This window comes from Ambystoma mexicanum, chromosome 7p, assembly GCF_040938575.1.
Source record: "Ambystoma mexicanum isolate Mex_15411 chromosome 7p, UKY_AmexF1_1, whole genome shotgun sequence".
Taxonomy (NCBI): domain Eukaryota; kingdom Metazoa; phylum Chordata; class Amphibia; order Caudata; family Ambystomatidae; genus Ambystoma; species Ambystoma mexicanum.
Window position 1 is genome coordinate 961,413,322 of NC_090939.1, and position 15,182 is coordinate 961,428,503.

Genomic DNA, 15,182 nt, shown 5'->3' on the forward strand with positions numbered 1-15,182 from the left:
ACTGCAGCTCAGGATGGTCAACGGGATCCAGATCTCCAATGAGTTCCTGGCCTTCCATTAGCTCTTCCTCAGAGTCTAATTCTACCACACAGGGTTGTACCTCCCTCTCAGCCTCAGCCGGAGGTGGAGTTACGGGTGTAACTTTGGACAACCCCGGGGAAGTCCGTGTTGGCTGCACTGTAATGCCGGCTGCTGGTTTCAGGGCAGAAGTCTTAGGTTTCCCTTTCGCTTCTGTTTTCTTCGAGACAGCGGCCGATAATTCCAGTGGAGTAGGAGTGATTTCTTTCTTCATCATCTCCTAGAGAGTACCGCACATGGTACTCTCTCTTGCGGGTCTGGTTAGCTCTGTAACCGTTTACTAGGAGTTCTGGGAGTATGCGATACAACTCAGAGTTTTCAAATCGTTACCCAACAGTACGCGTCCTGGTACCTCACTCTGTATGCTGACAGGTATCTTCACAGTCATGTCGTTACACTGGATGAGAACTGGTAATTGGGGAAGCATCTGCACAGGCCCTCCAGCTAACGTGGTGAGGCGTTTGGGTGCCTTAGCAACATCCTCAGCCTGAAAAAACGATTTATCCACCACAGTTATGCTGGCCCCAGTGTCCATAATGGCAGGAGTCTCCTGACCATTCACTTGGACACTGTCCTTATAATACTCTTTAGTATTATCGGGGATAGAATTATAGACATATAAATTCTGCTGTTCCCACAACCCCAGAGATACTAAAGAAACACTGGCTGAGACTCCAATGGGTTCGTCAGCTAGCAGTAGAAAGTTTCCACTTGCCATTTGGACTTCCTCCTCTGGAGCGAAGGCTAAGGAGACAAGCTGGACCCCTGAAGGTTTACCCTTACATCTGGGATCTCCTTTCACGTGGTCAGTCGAGCCACAAACAAAGCATTTATCGAATGCTTTCTGGAATGGTGGCTTGTTCTGGCCTCCTTCTGGTTTGGCACCAGAAGACACACTATTCTGCTGTGGTTTTCCCGGTGGCTTACCCTTCTGGTTTTGTTTGGGGCCCTCTTTGGAATTTGAGTTATTCGAATTCTCTTTTGAGTCTTTTTTAGGCTGTTTTCCCTCATCCTTTTTCTGAGTTGCCCCAGAATCCTTATGAGTAGCCCTGTTGGCAACCCACAAGTCAGCTGCCTTAGCTAGTTTCCGGGAATCCAATTCCTTCGAATCAGCCAAGTGCTGTCTGAGCTCAGGAGAACAGGCATCATAAATAGACTCCAACATAAAAAGATTCCTCATACCCTCATAAGTCTTCACTTTGTAACCCTTAATCCATCCCTCTAGGTTTTTCAACCCTTCACTCACCCAGGTAGCCCAAGGGGTACCATCATGCTTTTTCAGGGTTCTAAACCTCTTAAGATACTGGGAAGGGGTTTTCCCAAATCTAGCTATCAAAGCTAGTTTCACACTTTCGTAATCCGTCTTATCCGCCTCCCCCAATTCCATTACCACATCAGTCGCAACAGGAGGGAGCCTAGAGAACAATCAGGGAAGTAAATCGTTCCCGGTGATGTCCTGGAGCCCATGATTGTATTCAAACAGTTTTAACCAATCCAACACATCCAATCTCGGTTCATACATACCCACTAATTCCTTCGGCATCCGGGGTCTTTTGGGACTGGAGCTCCTAGAGGAACCAGAGGAGAGAGAAGCATTTTCCATAGACAACTTTTTCATCTCTAACTCGTGATTAAGTTCTATTTCCCTGAGTCTTAACTCAGCTTGCTTCTGCTCAGCCAGGGCATTCATCCGTCTGAACTCGAGCTCTTGGTTTCGTTCAGATTGAGCCAAGAACCGTTTGTATTCTAATTCGAGCTTCATTTTTTCAAGTTCAAAATATGCGGGGTTGCATGTGGGACCTGGTATGGGCCCCGTAGGTACAGCTGGTAAGGCAGGTAGAGGAGCAGGGGAGACAGTTTTGTTAGCCTCACCTTCCTCTTCAGCCTCTTCATCACTATCATCAGAATTACGATTTAGATCAACACCATCACTGTTATCTACATTTGCTGGAGAAATTGGTTCCTCTGAACCAGTACCCAGACTTTGGTTCGCCAGCAATCTCTCTATTAGTTCTAACTTCTTGCCCCTTACAGAAAGATTCTCTTGCCTACAGAGAGCTCGCAAACTCTCAGTATTTTCACCTGACAAGGATTCTTGACTGTAAGCTTCCATCATAGACATGTTTTTGAAAGTTGCTTTTTTTTTTTTTCTTTTTTTTTTTAGTGCTAAGCTTTGTGGTTAGTTATCCTAAAGTGTCGAAAAGCGCTCTAAACTGTATACTCGATACAAATCCCACCGCTGTACGCTAGTGTTAGGCGGAAACCTGTGCAGTTCCCTCTGGGACCACTGCAAAAGATTTAGGACTACAGGTGTTTGGCAGTAAACCCACTTGGTAGCAGTCTGTACCACACAGATTTACTTGGTAGCTGTGGCTGAGCAGTCAGACTTCCCTCAAGAAGAGTTAGGCAGTATGTGGAGTATACAACATAGGGCAATTCTTCCCAGTAAGACAAGCAAACACGCAACAAGGCTTCAGTGTAAAGATATAAAGGTATTTATTTATAACGACACATCTATAGAAAACACTCTGGCACTATTACGGCAAACACTTCAATTACAATTACTCTACGAAGAAAAAGATCAATCCCCCTAACAATAGTTCGACAAGTCTAGGTTTTACCAGCATCACTTATTTGCAGACAGAGGTGTATGCTTCAACCTAGATGGCACTCTAGTATTCGTAAGGACGGGAGAGAAAAATAAGCAGGTTACGAAATCAACACGGTTCCAATACTTAACGGACAAATGCAAGGCAAGAAGACAAGAACCACGGTAGATCATAAAGTTCAGAGGCCAGGCCCACTCGGAGAGAGGCAAGGCGATATGTCCCAAAAAGTATCTTAGTGGAAATGCGTTCGAGTCTTTGAAGCAAATTGTTATCGGCAGATTGGACCAGTTCAGAACAACACGCTAGAGAAAGCTTGGAGGCGACCCTATGGAGAGGCGAGGATTAAGACACCTCACTCTATCCGGCAACAAGGGAAGCCAGGCGGACACAGTACCTTGATTGTGGAGAGACAGCTCCGGCGGGGGCAGTTGTTCCTGGCGGTGGGTGCACGTCCGGTCTTTGCCAAGAAAAGAGAGGATCTCGTTGTCGAAGGAAAGTTGAAGATCGTTGCACCACCAGGGAAGAGACCAGCCGCGGAGTGCTCCGTCACAAGGCACCACCTTTTGGTCGCGGTACAGGGGTAGTGGCTATCCGGTTGCCGAGGTGCTCTGCACGGGCAATTCGACCACTGCGTCCTGAGGCGAAGAAAAAGCAAAAGGGACTGGTTGTTCCCACCAGTCAGGGGAAGAGACTCTCCGGCAGGGAGATCTCCTCTGTCGTCGGGAAGTGGTGAGTCGGTTCAGCAGGGCTCCACCGGAGGAGTCGTCGTTGCAGGTCGGCTCAGCTTTACCCTCGTCGGATTCTTAGGTCCTGTGGCGACTTCTGAAGATCCAGTCCCAAAAGCCCTGCTTTTATGCAGAAAACCCCCATTCATTCAGCCTAGCTGTCAATCAACACACGCTAAGTGGTGAGCGGGGAGGCTCACCACTTGGGCCAATCACACCAGAGTGCGACCGGAGTTGGCAAGGCAACTCGGTCCAGGGTGCCTAAACCCCCTCTCACACCCCTGTGGTAACCCAGACAGAATGGCACCACTTTGGAGGGTCACTGTCCAGAAGCCCGCCAAAAGTGGAACAAAGGGCTCGACCTTTGGTTTAGGAGTTACAGAGACGAACACAGACGCCATTTTAAAAACTGAGTTCTGGCAGAAAATAGCATCCGATAGACTTATTTAAGATAAGTAGACCGGTGGTACGTTAGAGATTAACGAGAAAAAGTATCAATCTCTAACAATGGGAAGAATCCCATAGGGTTATATTCGGGGTCAAACATAACAAGTAGTTTCCACTGCCACCAGCCAAAACTCGACGAGGGGGGACAGGACAGTGCCCCCTCGAATAACAGACCCAGGAGTAATCGAATTACCCCTACTAGTACGCCCACAATAGGATGGTTTGTACTAGTTCTTTTAGTAAATTTAGGTCTAGTAAAGCCAATGGTGACTTTACATGCCCGGGGAGACAGTAGTCAGTCCCCGGGTATGGAGTCTATGAGGGAGGTCCGCTAGGACGCCCCAGTGTTACGGCATGGAGGGTGCGGTGTAACACACATAGCAAAACATATGAGACCCTATGGAGTAAAGGACCCCATAGCCCATAGAACACATTGACATTCAAAGGAATTACACACATTCATGTCCAAGAGTGGGAGAAAAAGAGTCTCACTCTTGGCAGGATGGAAAAAAACAAACTCCAGAAATCCAGCAAAGCTGCTGGGAGACTCACTAGGTTAGGAAATTCAGCCTAAACAGAGAATTCTCCCTAACAGCTAGGAGCTCTGGATTCGAGATGGGCGTGGCTGAAGACTGGATGCTGACTGCAGGCACGGTGAGCGTTACGCTGCTGGATGCAGAATAACACGAAGCATGTGCTGCTGTTCGAGCGAGGTTTAAATAGCCTCCAAAGTAGTTCCAGGTAAGAAGTCCCTACAACCACACCCAAGTAAAAATTAGTCCCTCTAGAAAAATAGTCCAATCCAGGCCTCACGTTGGCTTGGATTCATTTGCAGCATGGTCTGCATGAGGTAAGTAAAGTCTATGAGCCTGGCGCCTATGGCGCCAGGACTGAACCCAGACAGCCCCCAGCCGGGGCTGCTGGGGTTTTATTAAATACCTGGATGCCTGCTCCCGGGGCTGATGGGCTTGATCTGGATGCCCGGGGGTAGGCATCATGACACCAGGGCATCATCGAACTCCTGCTCAATGTCCTGGAGGTGGTCCTCTTCCATGGCCCTGATGGTTTGCAGGGACGACGACATGTTCTCCTCCAACTCCCTGCGAATTGCCTCGAGGCACTTGGCCCGCCTCAGGGCCCTCCGCATGGAGTTCTCCGCCCTGACCATCGTGAGCCGTGCCTCTTCTGCCCGCTGCCGCTCCGCATCTATAGCATGGCCTAACCGCTGCCACATGGAAGACACTTCTAGTCCTGGGTCCTCCTGCCCTCTGGCCGATTCCTGCCCCTCTGATGTCGAAGGCCCCGAGCCATGATGGCTCCCACCTTGTTGCTGCTGCTGCTGTGCCTCTGCCTGTGCCCTGGATCTTGCTGCCTGCACATCCTCCTCCGGCTGGGGTGCAGTTGTTGAGGTGGCCACCCCTGCTGGACATCCAACTCCCGACTGTGGCAGGGATGTGTCCTCCACCAGCCCGGCAGCAGGGTCAGAGGCAGCTCCACAGGGTACCCAGGTGATACATGGGTGGGAAGATGGCATGGAGAACGACTGGCACGTAGGGGGTTCAGGTGAGGAGGTGGTCGCAAGGAGGTCCAGCACACGGAGGAATCCAGCACTGGTGACCCGTCCCAGCAGGTCAATGCGGTCAAAGAGGCACCCGAGATGACGTGCAGTCTCTTCACGAAAAAAAAAAACTGCACGTCACCTCGCATGCCCCGTTGACGCAACGCTATCCTGGCCAGGACAGGCTCAACACGGTCCCGGATAGCCACTTCTGCAGGGCGAGGAAGGCCAGTTGTTGTGTGCTCATCCCCTCCCTGAAAACGGGTCTGGACGTAGGCCTCCCTGCTGGTGCCAGATGTTGCAGTGACCGGATCAGGGACAGGATTGCACACTGGCACCACCGCGGCAGCCTGTGCTGCCTCCTGTCCCTGGTCCTGCACTGCACCACTAGCACCAGTGGAATCCCCACCTCCAGACCCTGTGTGTGTCCGTTCCACGGCCTCCTCCTCCACCAAACCCACCCACCAACCTGGATGACTACATGCCATCTTCCTCCGTCGGACCCTGTGGGGTCTCAGCTGCCCCTTCTGCTGCCGAGGAGTCCACCTCCAACCTCCGCCTCTTGGACCTACCCTCAGCAGCTGCGGCCTGGGACGCGGCACCAGACTCCTCACTCCCCAACGAGATGACAATCTGGGAGGGGAGCCGGGCCTTGCGTCTCCGGCTGGCGGGACGATCCCTGCCGCTGTGCTCCACAGCACCCTCTCCGTCCTCTTCTTTAGTTGACGCTGCAGACAGGCAGAGATAAAACACAGGCATCAGGGCACTGTACAATGGACTGATACACACATGACAGTTGCACATGAGTGGCAATGTTTAACTTCAGACACGGCATCACACTCCATGAGACACATGTCATTTTAACTCACACACATGAACATTTCCACAGCAATATTGCACCAGGCAGCACCATCCATACACATACAACAGCATGAACAGCCAAAGGTGAGCCTGACATCACATGAAACACAAGGAGTGTACTAGACATACACACACGCCACCACACTTACATGCATGTCTCCATCTCCAACAACTGTTGCAGTGATGAGATCGCCATACATGTCACATCTGCCATTCATCCTTCTACTTATCAGTGTCACGTGCATCCATGTTGCATCACAGTTGCACACTTGTCAGATACACATACATGCACATGTACACAGTGCAGATACATGCATTATGAACCACCATCCATGCCACAACCATGCCAATGTACATACACAGAAATTCAAACATGTGTGCTCCCACACCTGCATTTGCCCAGCATGCTTACCAACACATACACCATCAATGTGTCTCACAACTGAGAGGACTCACATGTGGCAGCCTCACGCCCATGCTCATACACATCCCTACATGGCCCTACATAAACACATGTGCAACCTGCACACTACTGGCACACCATGACATGCACAGCGTACTATCAACATGCATGTACACTTATTGCTCAACTCCAGACGGGTCTTCCTCTCAAGGATCTGGACGTAGAGCGCTGGGCATATGCGTTCCGGGACCCTCATTTGATGGTTCGACAGCTGGCCCCAGCAACCCTTGGCATCCGCTGCCTTAGCGAGGCGCCGGGCCTTGTTGAGGGTCCTGGACCTGAAGTTCTCCCAGCGCTTCTTGACATGATGTAAGTCACGGACTGCCACCCCCTCCGCGTTGATGGCAGTCACGATGTCCATCCAGATCCTGGTCCGTCCTTCATTGTTGGCACGCGAACTTCCAAAGAGGGCATCATACTGCCCCAGGACTTGCTCCACCAGGACACCAACTTCGGTGGCAGTGAAGCTGGCGGCCCTCTGCCTCTCTGGCTGGGGGTTGCCAGTGCTGCCAGATGGTGTTGTGCTGGACATGGCAACCCCAGAGGCAGGAGTGGGTGGGCAACTGGGTCCTGGGGCTGGGCTGGGATTGATGGAATCCCAGTCAGGAGTCTTCGGTTCCAGCAGGGGTCGTCACAGCAACTACACCCCTGGCTGACGTGCAGGTAGCAAATGGCAGGGCACGTGGGCAGCAGGCAGTCAGGCAGCAGCAGATGGCAGGTGGGAGCGTGCTCGGGGCTCTGGGGGCAGTAATTCGGCCTTCTGGGCAGGAGCGTGGTCTTCCATGTGTTTTTGCGTGGCCAGCTTGATACGGAGTGATTTGGCATGTGAAAAAATTGCACGTCAGCGTGTAATTCGAGGAAAGTGCCTTAGCGCGTAAGCGCGTCAGCACACGCACGCAATTTCATTGGACCAAAGGTCCTTAGAGCATAAGCGCGTAAGTTACATTACGCGCACGGGCGTTTCCCTCATAGCACGTGATGACAGAGCACACGTGGAAAAACAGCACGCCCGAGTGTCATCGCGTGTAATTGGAGGAAAGCGCCCGCGTACACGCGTATCTGACGTGTACGTGTGGGCCGGTTTAAAAGCTACGTGTAGGACGCCATTTCCTTGTATGTGCTTTTCGTGGAGAGTGAGTGGGTGAAATCTGTACTTCTTGTCGGTTCACACGCGATTACTTCACAGCATTTCTAGTTCGTACTCCCTGTTACCTCTGACAGCTCTTTTCTGAATTTTTGTTGGGCCTGTTTCCTCAAACAGAGTTCACTTCTCCTTTTGTCCTGTCTCCTCAGACAGCTTACATTTCTTCTTTTGGCGGGGGTGTTGCCAACGCGCACTCGCGTGTATTTTTCACGTTCTTTTTCCAGGCAGACGGTGAGTTCCGCACGTACTTAGCAACTGTGCTTGCCCCTTGTGTCGCGTTCCCCTTCAGAGGTCATTGTAGGCTGCTTGTATTACGTGTATGCTTAGTTTTGTGTTTCTGGGTGCCCCAGCGTAGTGCGGGTTCATTTTTTCACGCACGTGGTCTACGAGGGATTGCGTGCACGTTAATTTTTGATTTTGGGCTGCCTGTGCTTTGCGTGACCCGTCATCTTCCCCCAGGGGTCACAGACAGCCTTGTTAGAGCACTAGGGTACGAATTCCATCTGGTATCCTACCCCTTTGACCCCCAATTGCCCAGGACAATAGTTTACTGCAACTCCCATACGCACCACAACATCAGTGCCCTGGTTGGGAGGCAACCAAGCGGTAAGGGAGGCAAAGGGCACAGTAGGGGACGTAGCCTGGATTTGTAGGGTGCCCCTATACCCCCATGTGTGGAGGAACAATCAGGGACACCCATGCCCCCCCCAAGGTTGAGGAAAACGTGGCTGACACCATCCCAGCTCAGCCCCTGTTGGACCAGCCCATTGTGGCACCTGACCTGGCACAGGATGACTCCCTGGCTGACTTCCAGGTCAGCAAGTCTAGGCCACGTGTGGCGGTGCAAGTTGTTGTCACCAAGCCACGTGGATCTGGGGCAGCTATGTCATCTGCTGCCCCAAGTATGCAGGGTGGGGAGGCTGCAGGGGCAGCTGCAGCTCCATCCGCCCCAGCTCTGACTCTCCCAGCCAGGACAGTGTCAGTCCAGGTCCATCAAACTGACGCTCCCCCTACCAACATTACCCTGCAACCAATGCCTGCATCAAGACCTATGGTCATTGTGCATTCCCACACTCCTACTACCCAGTCCACCGGTGATTCTGCTCCTACTGACCAGAGCGGCGTAAGCCACTCTGGCTCTGCTCCACCTTTAAAGAAGAGGAAGAAGGGTGCTCTGGCACGACAGGCTGAGACCCCAGACACGGCTACACACTCCGATACCTCAAGGAAGCCTTGCTTTAATGATCCGGAACTTGATGCACTTGTGGCCTATGTGTCAGCACATAGCCGCGAAATGGTGGTGACTGCAGGGTGCAAGAACACACCTGGTCAACGTAGGGCACACTGGCAGACCATCGCGGACCGCATAAGTGCCCTTGGATTTGTGAGGCGCACAGCTGATGATTGCTACAAGCGGTGGAATGACCTGCAACGCAGAGCAAAGAACAAGCTGGCCTCAAATCATGCCGCTTCTCTGGTGACTGGTGGTGGGTCTCCACAAGAGGACAACGAACTCACTGAACATGAGTCTGTTGCTTGGACCTTCATCACAGAGGAACAGATCCAAGGTGTGGGAGAACTACCTGATTATGATGCATTGTCCGGTGAGTGCCCATGCATGTGTGTGTAATGCATGTGTATGTTGTTTGGGTGACGGATTCTGATTGAGTGCCAGGTGAGGGTGTGTGTGCCTGAGTGGTATGGATCACCCATGTGCTTCATCCAAAACATTCAGCGGCCTTGGATTTGGGTGTGACAGTATCCCTTCTGCCCACAGTAGTAATTTAGCGCAACATTATGGCAGTTGCCCTTGAAGTGGCATCTTGCAACAACATTGTTTGTATTTTTCAGTGTTCGTTCAGGCTGATTGCTTCAATTCTCCCACTTTTGCTACGCATTCCTCAGCCCTATTGTCACATTTGTGACATGCTTCTGTCATTGAAGAACCCCACATTGGCCCACATGTGTTACCTTGTTAGGTGAATGATTTGACCATTCAGGCTAATTAAGTATTGGCCTGATCACAGGAATTTTTGGGGCCTATTTGAATGTGGAACATGATAGTTGTTTCCTGTCATGTTGAAGTGCACAACCATTGATGTGTACATCGGCCTGCAATCACTGTATTTTTGTACACTGGATGTGTTGCAGTGTGTGGCACATGCCTATTTTGTCTATGTAGCATTTTTCATCTCATCATGTCCATCTCACATGGATGGCTGACAGTATACATTCAATGACATATGGATGTACTTGTGGAATGTACCATGGCCATGGTACATGCCATCTGTGTGATGGCATGTGTCATGTATGTGTATTGGACATGCCACTCACAGGCTAATGTGTGATGGCAGTGCTACCCAGCATGCCGCAAATGTGTTGCTCTTCCATCTTGGTGTCATCAGTGTCTGCCTTTTGCCTCCCCTTCCAACTCAGTGACAGTGCATGCATGGGAGGGTTATAGTCATGTGGGTCATGTGTAAATCATGTACTGGTTCTGTAGCTTGTCAGGCCTATTTGTGTGCTATGGTGCTAATGCCTGTTTCCATTTTTTTGTCTTTCATGTTTTTGCGGGGGATGATGCACTTGATGCTGTTGAGGTTGAGGAGATGGTACAGACCCAGGAGGGATCTCAGGCACGACCGGGCACCAGTTGGGGACGTGGTGTGGTGGTGGGTGAGAACCCAATCTTGCTGCAGACCATTCTGTCCAGGGGTATCTCTGGGTGCACCTCCCCAGACCTCTATTCAGGTGCTGATTCGGATGATGAGACCTATGTGACGTCGCAGGTAAGTGTTTCTGGCAGGGATTCTGTTCTGTCCAACCCACCTGAACCAGGGGTAGAACCCTCTATGGGGATGTCAGTGTTGGTAAGTCCGCCTTTGGCGGTTACGGATGCAGGGTCAAACTCCACAACATCTGATCCTGTTCATGGCTAGCAGATCATAGGGGGAATGCAGTCCTGCAGCCTCAGGCAGTGCCGGCACAGCAAGGCGCATATCGCCTTGCCCCAAACAGGTATGGTGCCCGCCGACGCGGTGGCCGTACTCCACCAGGCAATACTGCATGGGAACAATCCATGTATGGTATGGCAACCCGACAGGCAACATCAGTTGAGATGATGGCTCAAACAATGGAGAGGGTGGCCACTTCCATTGTCCCCCCTGAAAGGCAGATGGAGCAACTACAGCAGGCAACAGACTCCATTTGCCAATCACACAGGGAGGACATGTTGGCGTCCAACAGGGACAGACGGGTGGCACTGGAGACTCTACGCCAATCGATATCAATAGAGTCCCAGGGCCACAGGGAAGCCCTGAGCGTAGAACTCCATCACCTCAGGGAGACTCTTTTTGACCTTGAGGCTTCCACTAACTTGAGGACAGAACAGCAGCTGGAACGGCTCACACGTTCGCTCTTAGCTGAGATGCAGGCAACTCGGGAGGAGATCCTGGCATCACGTCAGGTGGTGCATGGGGATCTCCACACTATAATCCTCCAGAACGAGACCTTCCACACCTGCATGCTTGCTGCCATGGAGGACCATACCAGGGCTTTGCGTGGGCTGCCTCCCATAGCCCCCCCACCTCCTGTGGCAGCAGCAGAGAGTGATGAGAGCGACAGCAGCAGTTCTCCCACATTGGCATAGCTGTGCAGGCCATGAGCCCATGGAGGTGTTTTTTTTCCCAACATCCACACAGGTGGCTGTTGGTGCGCACCCTGTCCTCGGACCTCCTGGGTGCCCCCCCCCAACCCTCACATGGCCATTTTTTATTTTTTATTTTTTATTTTTTTTTTACAGTGTGTTGACTTGTGTGGCTCCCGTGGGCATCCACTGTATTCCGGCTGGGCACATGCAGGCTTGTCCTGAGTTTGGGTTAGATGCTTGGGTTCGTGAGACACACACCCCTCCTGCTTCCCGTTTCCATGGGCTTGCAAAGGGTGTGCCCAAGTGACAGTAACTTACACAGTGACGTTGGACTCCAATGAGTTGTGTGGGCAGTCACTAGTCAATACTGTGTATACATTCCTAGTGGATATTGTTGTTGTATTGTACACTGCATGGTGTATTGATATGTGCTTGTGCATCCATGTCTACCTCCTAATTTGCAGGTTCATTCCTCATGTCTTCACAAGGCCGTCTACTTTGGAGATGGAGTTCATGTTGTAAGCAGTGCACTTACACATTTGCGTGTCAGCAGCACTGTACAGTTGGAAGTGGTCGATGTGCTGGCTTAATCAGGTTGTAAGACTACCACTACTTTAACTTAGTACTGTCATGTTCATGCTATGTTTGAGGTTGTGTAGCTGCATTGTATTGTTGGTAAGTATTTGGTCATGTGTGTTGTTAGTTCCACATTACTGGGAGCATATTGTGTGTGGCCATTTTCCATTAGGGACACTGTACTTTGTGACACTTGTGTCATGTTTTGGGGATTGCTTTGTTTGCTCTCACATAGGGTGGCGGTGCTGGGGAGGGGTTGGGTGGCATGGCACTGTTGTCATGTTGTATTTTGCAAGGGGGTAATGAATTTAGCAGCATAGAAGTGTGTCTTTTGATGACACAGCATTGGTGGTGTTTGTGTAGGTAGGGATGCACACAATGTAACACTTCCAGGTGACCAATCTCAGGCTGGTATGGTTGTGACAGTTAACTGTCCCTTATGTCATCATCATTGATTGTCAGATGGTATGTGCCAGGGCTGTGTGCACTCCACAGGGGTGTGATTTTAGGTGAAGTAATAAGCCACCAGCTGCGTATGGGCTGCCTCACCCTATGCGCTTTCCCCTCCCATGTGCAGCGTGCGTGCATGTGGGGGGATGTGGGGGCACCACCATGTCCACGGGCAGGCCCCGGCGTGTTGCAACGTTGTGCAGGACACATGCTGCCACTATGATCCTGCACACTACTGGGGGAGCGTATAACAGCTGCCCGCCTGAACGGTCAAGGGAGCAAAAGCGTGACTTGAGCACTCCGAATGTGCGCTCCACTATGCCCCTGGTTGCAATGTGGGCTGTGTTGTATCTTACCTCGGGTGGTGTGGTGGGGTTCCGAATTGGCGTCATCATGTGGGTGCACAGAGGGTAGGCACTGTCCCCTGGGGAGGTGGTGATGGGTATCATTAGTGGGGTTGTGACATTACTCAGTATCTGACATGCATGCATGTGCTGTGGCATTTATACTCAACGAGCAGCCATGTATCGCCATGCCGCCCAGCTTCTAGGTCCCGGTTTAGGGTTGACATTCTGTAAATAAAACTGTTGTGGGTGGACACATACTACCTGGACGTTGATGGAATGCCAGTGCTTGCGGTTTCTATAGATGTGCTCTGATGCCCTGGGGGGACATAGAGCCACATGGGTGCAATCAATGGCACATAGGACTTTGGGGAATTGTGCCACCCCGTAGAAATCCTGGATGGCAGCCTGCCTTTCTGCAGGTGTTCTGGGCAGGTATATGTGCCTGCGGACTGATGGGGGTGCAATCATGATGGCCAAGACCTGGTGTAGGCAGCGTGACTGCGTGGCCTGTGACACCCCCCCCCCACTATAGCACTTGTCCGCTAAAATGATCCAGTGGCCAATAAGTGCAGTACATTGAGGACCTTCTGCAGGGGGCTGAGAGCTTGGGAGCACAGGGTGTGTGATGTGAGGTCATCCTCCCACTCACTCACCAGGTCGAGTATTATGTGAGGTGGAAACCTGTACCTCCCATACACCTGGTAATCAGGCATCCCAAAAAGGCTTGTTCTGGGTGCGAAAATTCTGGGCCTGACTATCCTCCTCTCCTGCGGTATCCCACAACCACTGCTGCTAGGAACGGTATATTCATCCTGGCATCTGAGCTTGTTTGTTGTTTGCGCGCACTTTTATGCTGAGCGGGTCCACGTACCCCTGCTTCCTGCTGGCGTACGTGTTTCAGGATTAGCGTGTCTTTTTTTGGCGCACGCGTTAGCCCCGTTTGAATCCATGAATACGTGTTTTGAACGTGCGTGTGGGCGTTCTGCGCATTTGCCTCCTGTACTTCCCCCGTGACGCCCACATTTTCACGCGTTGTTCCCCATTCCGCGTGTCACGCCCTCTGTTCCTCCTACTTTTGTTGTGTGCACCGCGCTGTGTGCGATTTTGCTGTGCGCGTAGCCCACGCTGTTTTGAGACGTGTACGCCAGCGTGCGCCACGCAGAATTTTGGCGCACATCCTGGGATTTACACACGCACGGACTTCCATGAATCGATGTGCGCGGGTTTCGCTACAATTTTCGCAGAGGTACTGCGATTCGCACGCTCTCGCACGCTTTCGCACGCTTGCGCTGAAAATTTCAGCACACATTAATTCCATGAATCGGCCTGAAAATTGTTACCAATAGAATTGACACTAACATAAAAAATATTGAGCTGGGGATGCTCGACATTTTTGATTTATTTAAGAACCCTGATGCTCCGATGAGAATAATGATACCTCCTAGAGATGGGAATGGGGTTCAAAAGACCTATGTGGATAATGAGAGTATCAGAAAGGCGAACCAAACACATGTGGAGTCCTCGGGTTTTGCACAAGAAGGTATGAATGAAAAGAGATGTACTGACGGTACAAATAAAGTAGTCATAAACAAAGTACAGGCATGTACGATTAATGAGGTGCAAGCTAATATTGACTCTTTGCTTAATAACCCTGACCGCGCTGAAATGCCTAATATACCACAATCGATTGCAAACAAAGATCATTCATCACTCAATAAGGATGATTCTTGTGATAGAGACCAACCTTTGACTGATGAACATGTACGAGCATTAATAAAGGAAATACTGACGAATAATTTAGATAGGATGCCTGTTACAGAAACCACAATTACTGGAAACATCATGCCGAATGATAATAGTTACTGTGATCCCTGCAAAAGCTCTGGCCTAAATTCAAAATACAAACCTAGAGTCCAGGCGAGTGATAATATTCAACTCGGTGATGCTGTGAGAGATGGTGAGGCACCTCAGGATACCTTGTATGCCCACAGATCTCAAGAGATTTCCTACGATAGCTATGTGAAAGGGAAAAAACAGTTTAGTAACCCTAATGAAAAACTCAGGAGGCCTCACTGGCCTAATGAACCAAGCTTAATCTTATACTATGTGTTTGAGGATGGTTATTCCCCAATCCTAAACAGACCATACATTCTGAGTCTATTTCGTGACATACAAGAGCTAGCCCTCATATCATCCTGTGACATCCAACTAGTGGATTATATCCACCCATTTAGGATGGATTTTGTGCGACTGGTGATTGCTTCCCCAATTGTGC

The 15,182-nt window shown here is 50.8% G+C and overlaps 1 protein-coding gene across 3 annotated transcripts in view; it reads left to right on the forward strand.

The window, feature by feature from the left end:
• The window catches only part of IL1RAPL1 (interleukin 1 receptor accessory protein like 1), a 2,334,001-nt gene that overhangs the window by 1,343,042 nt on the left and 975,777 nt on the right, over positions 1-15,182 (forward strand). The gene's annotated exons all lie outside the window — the stretch shown is intronic.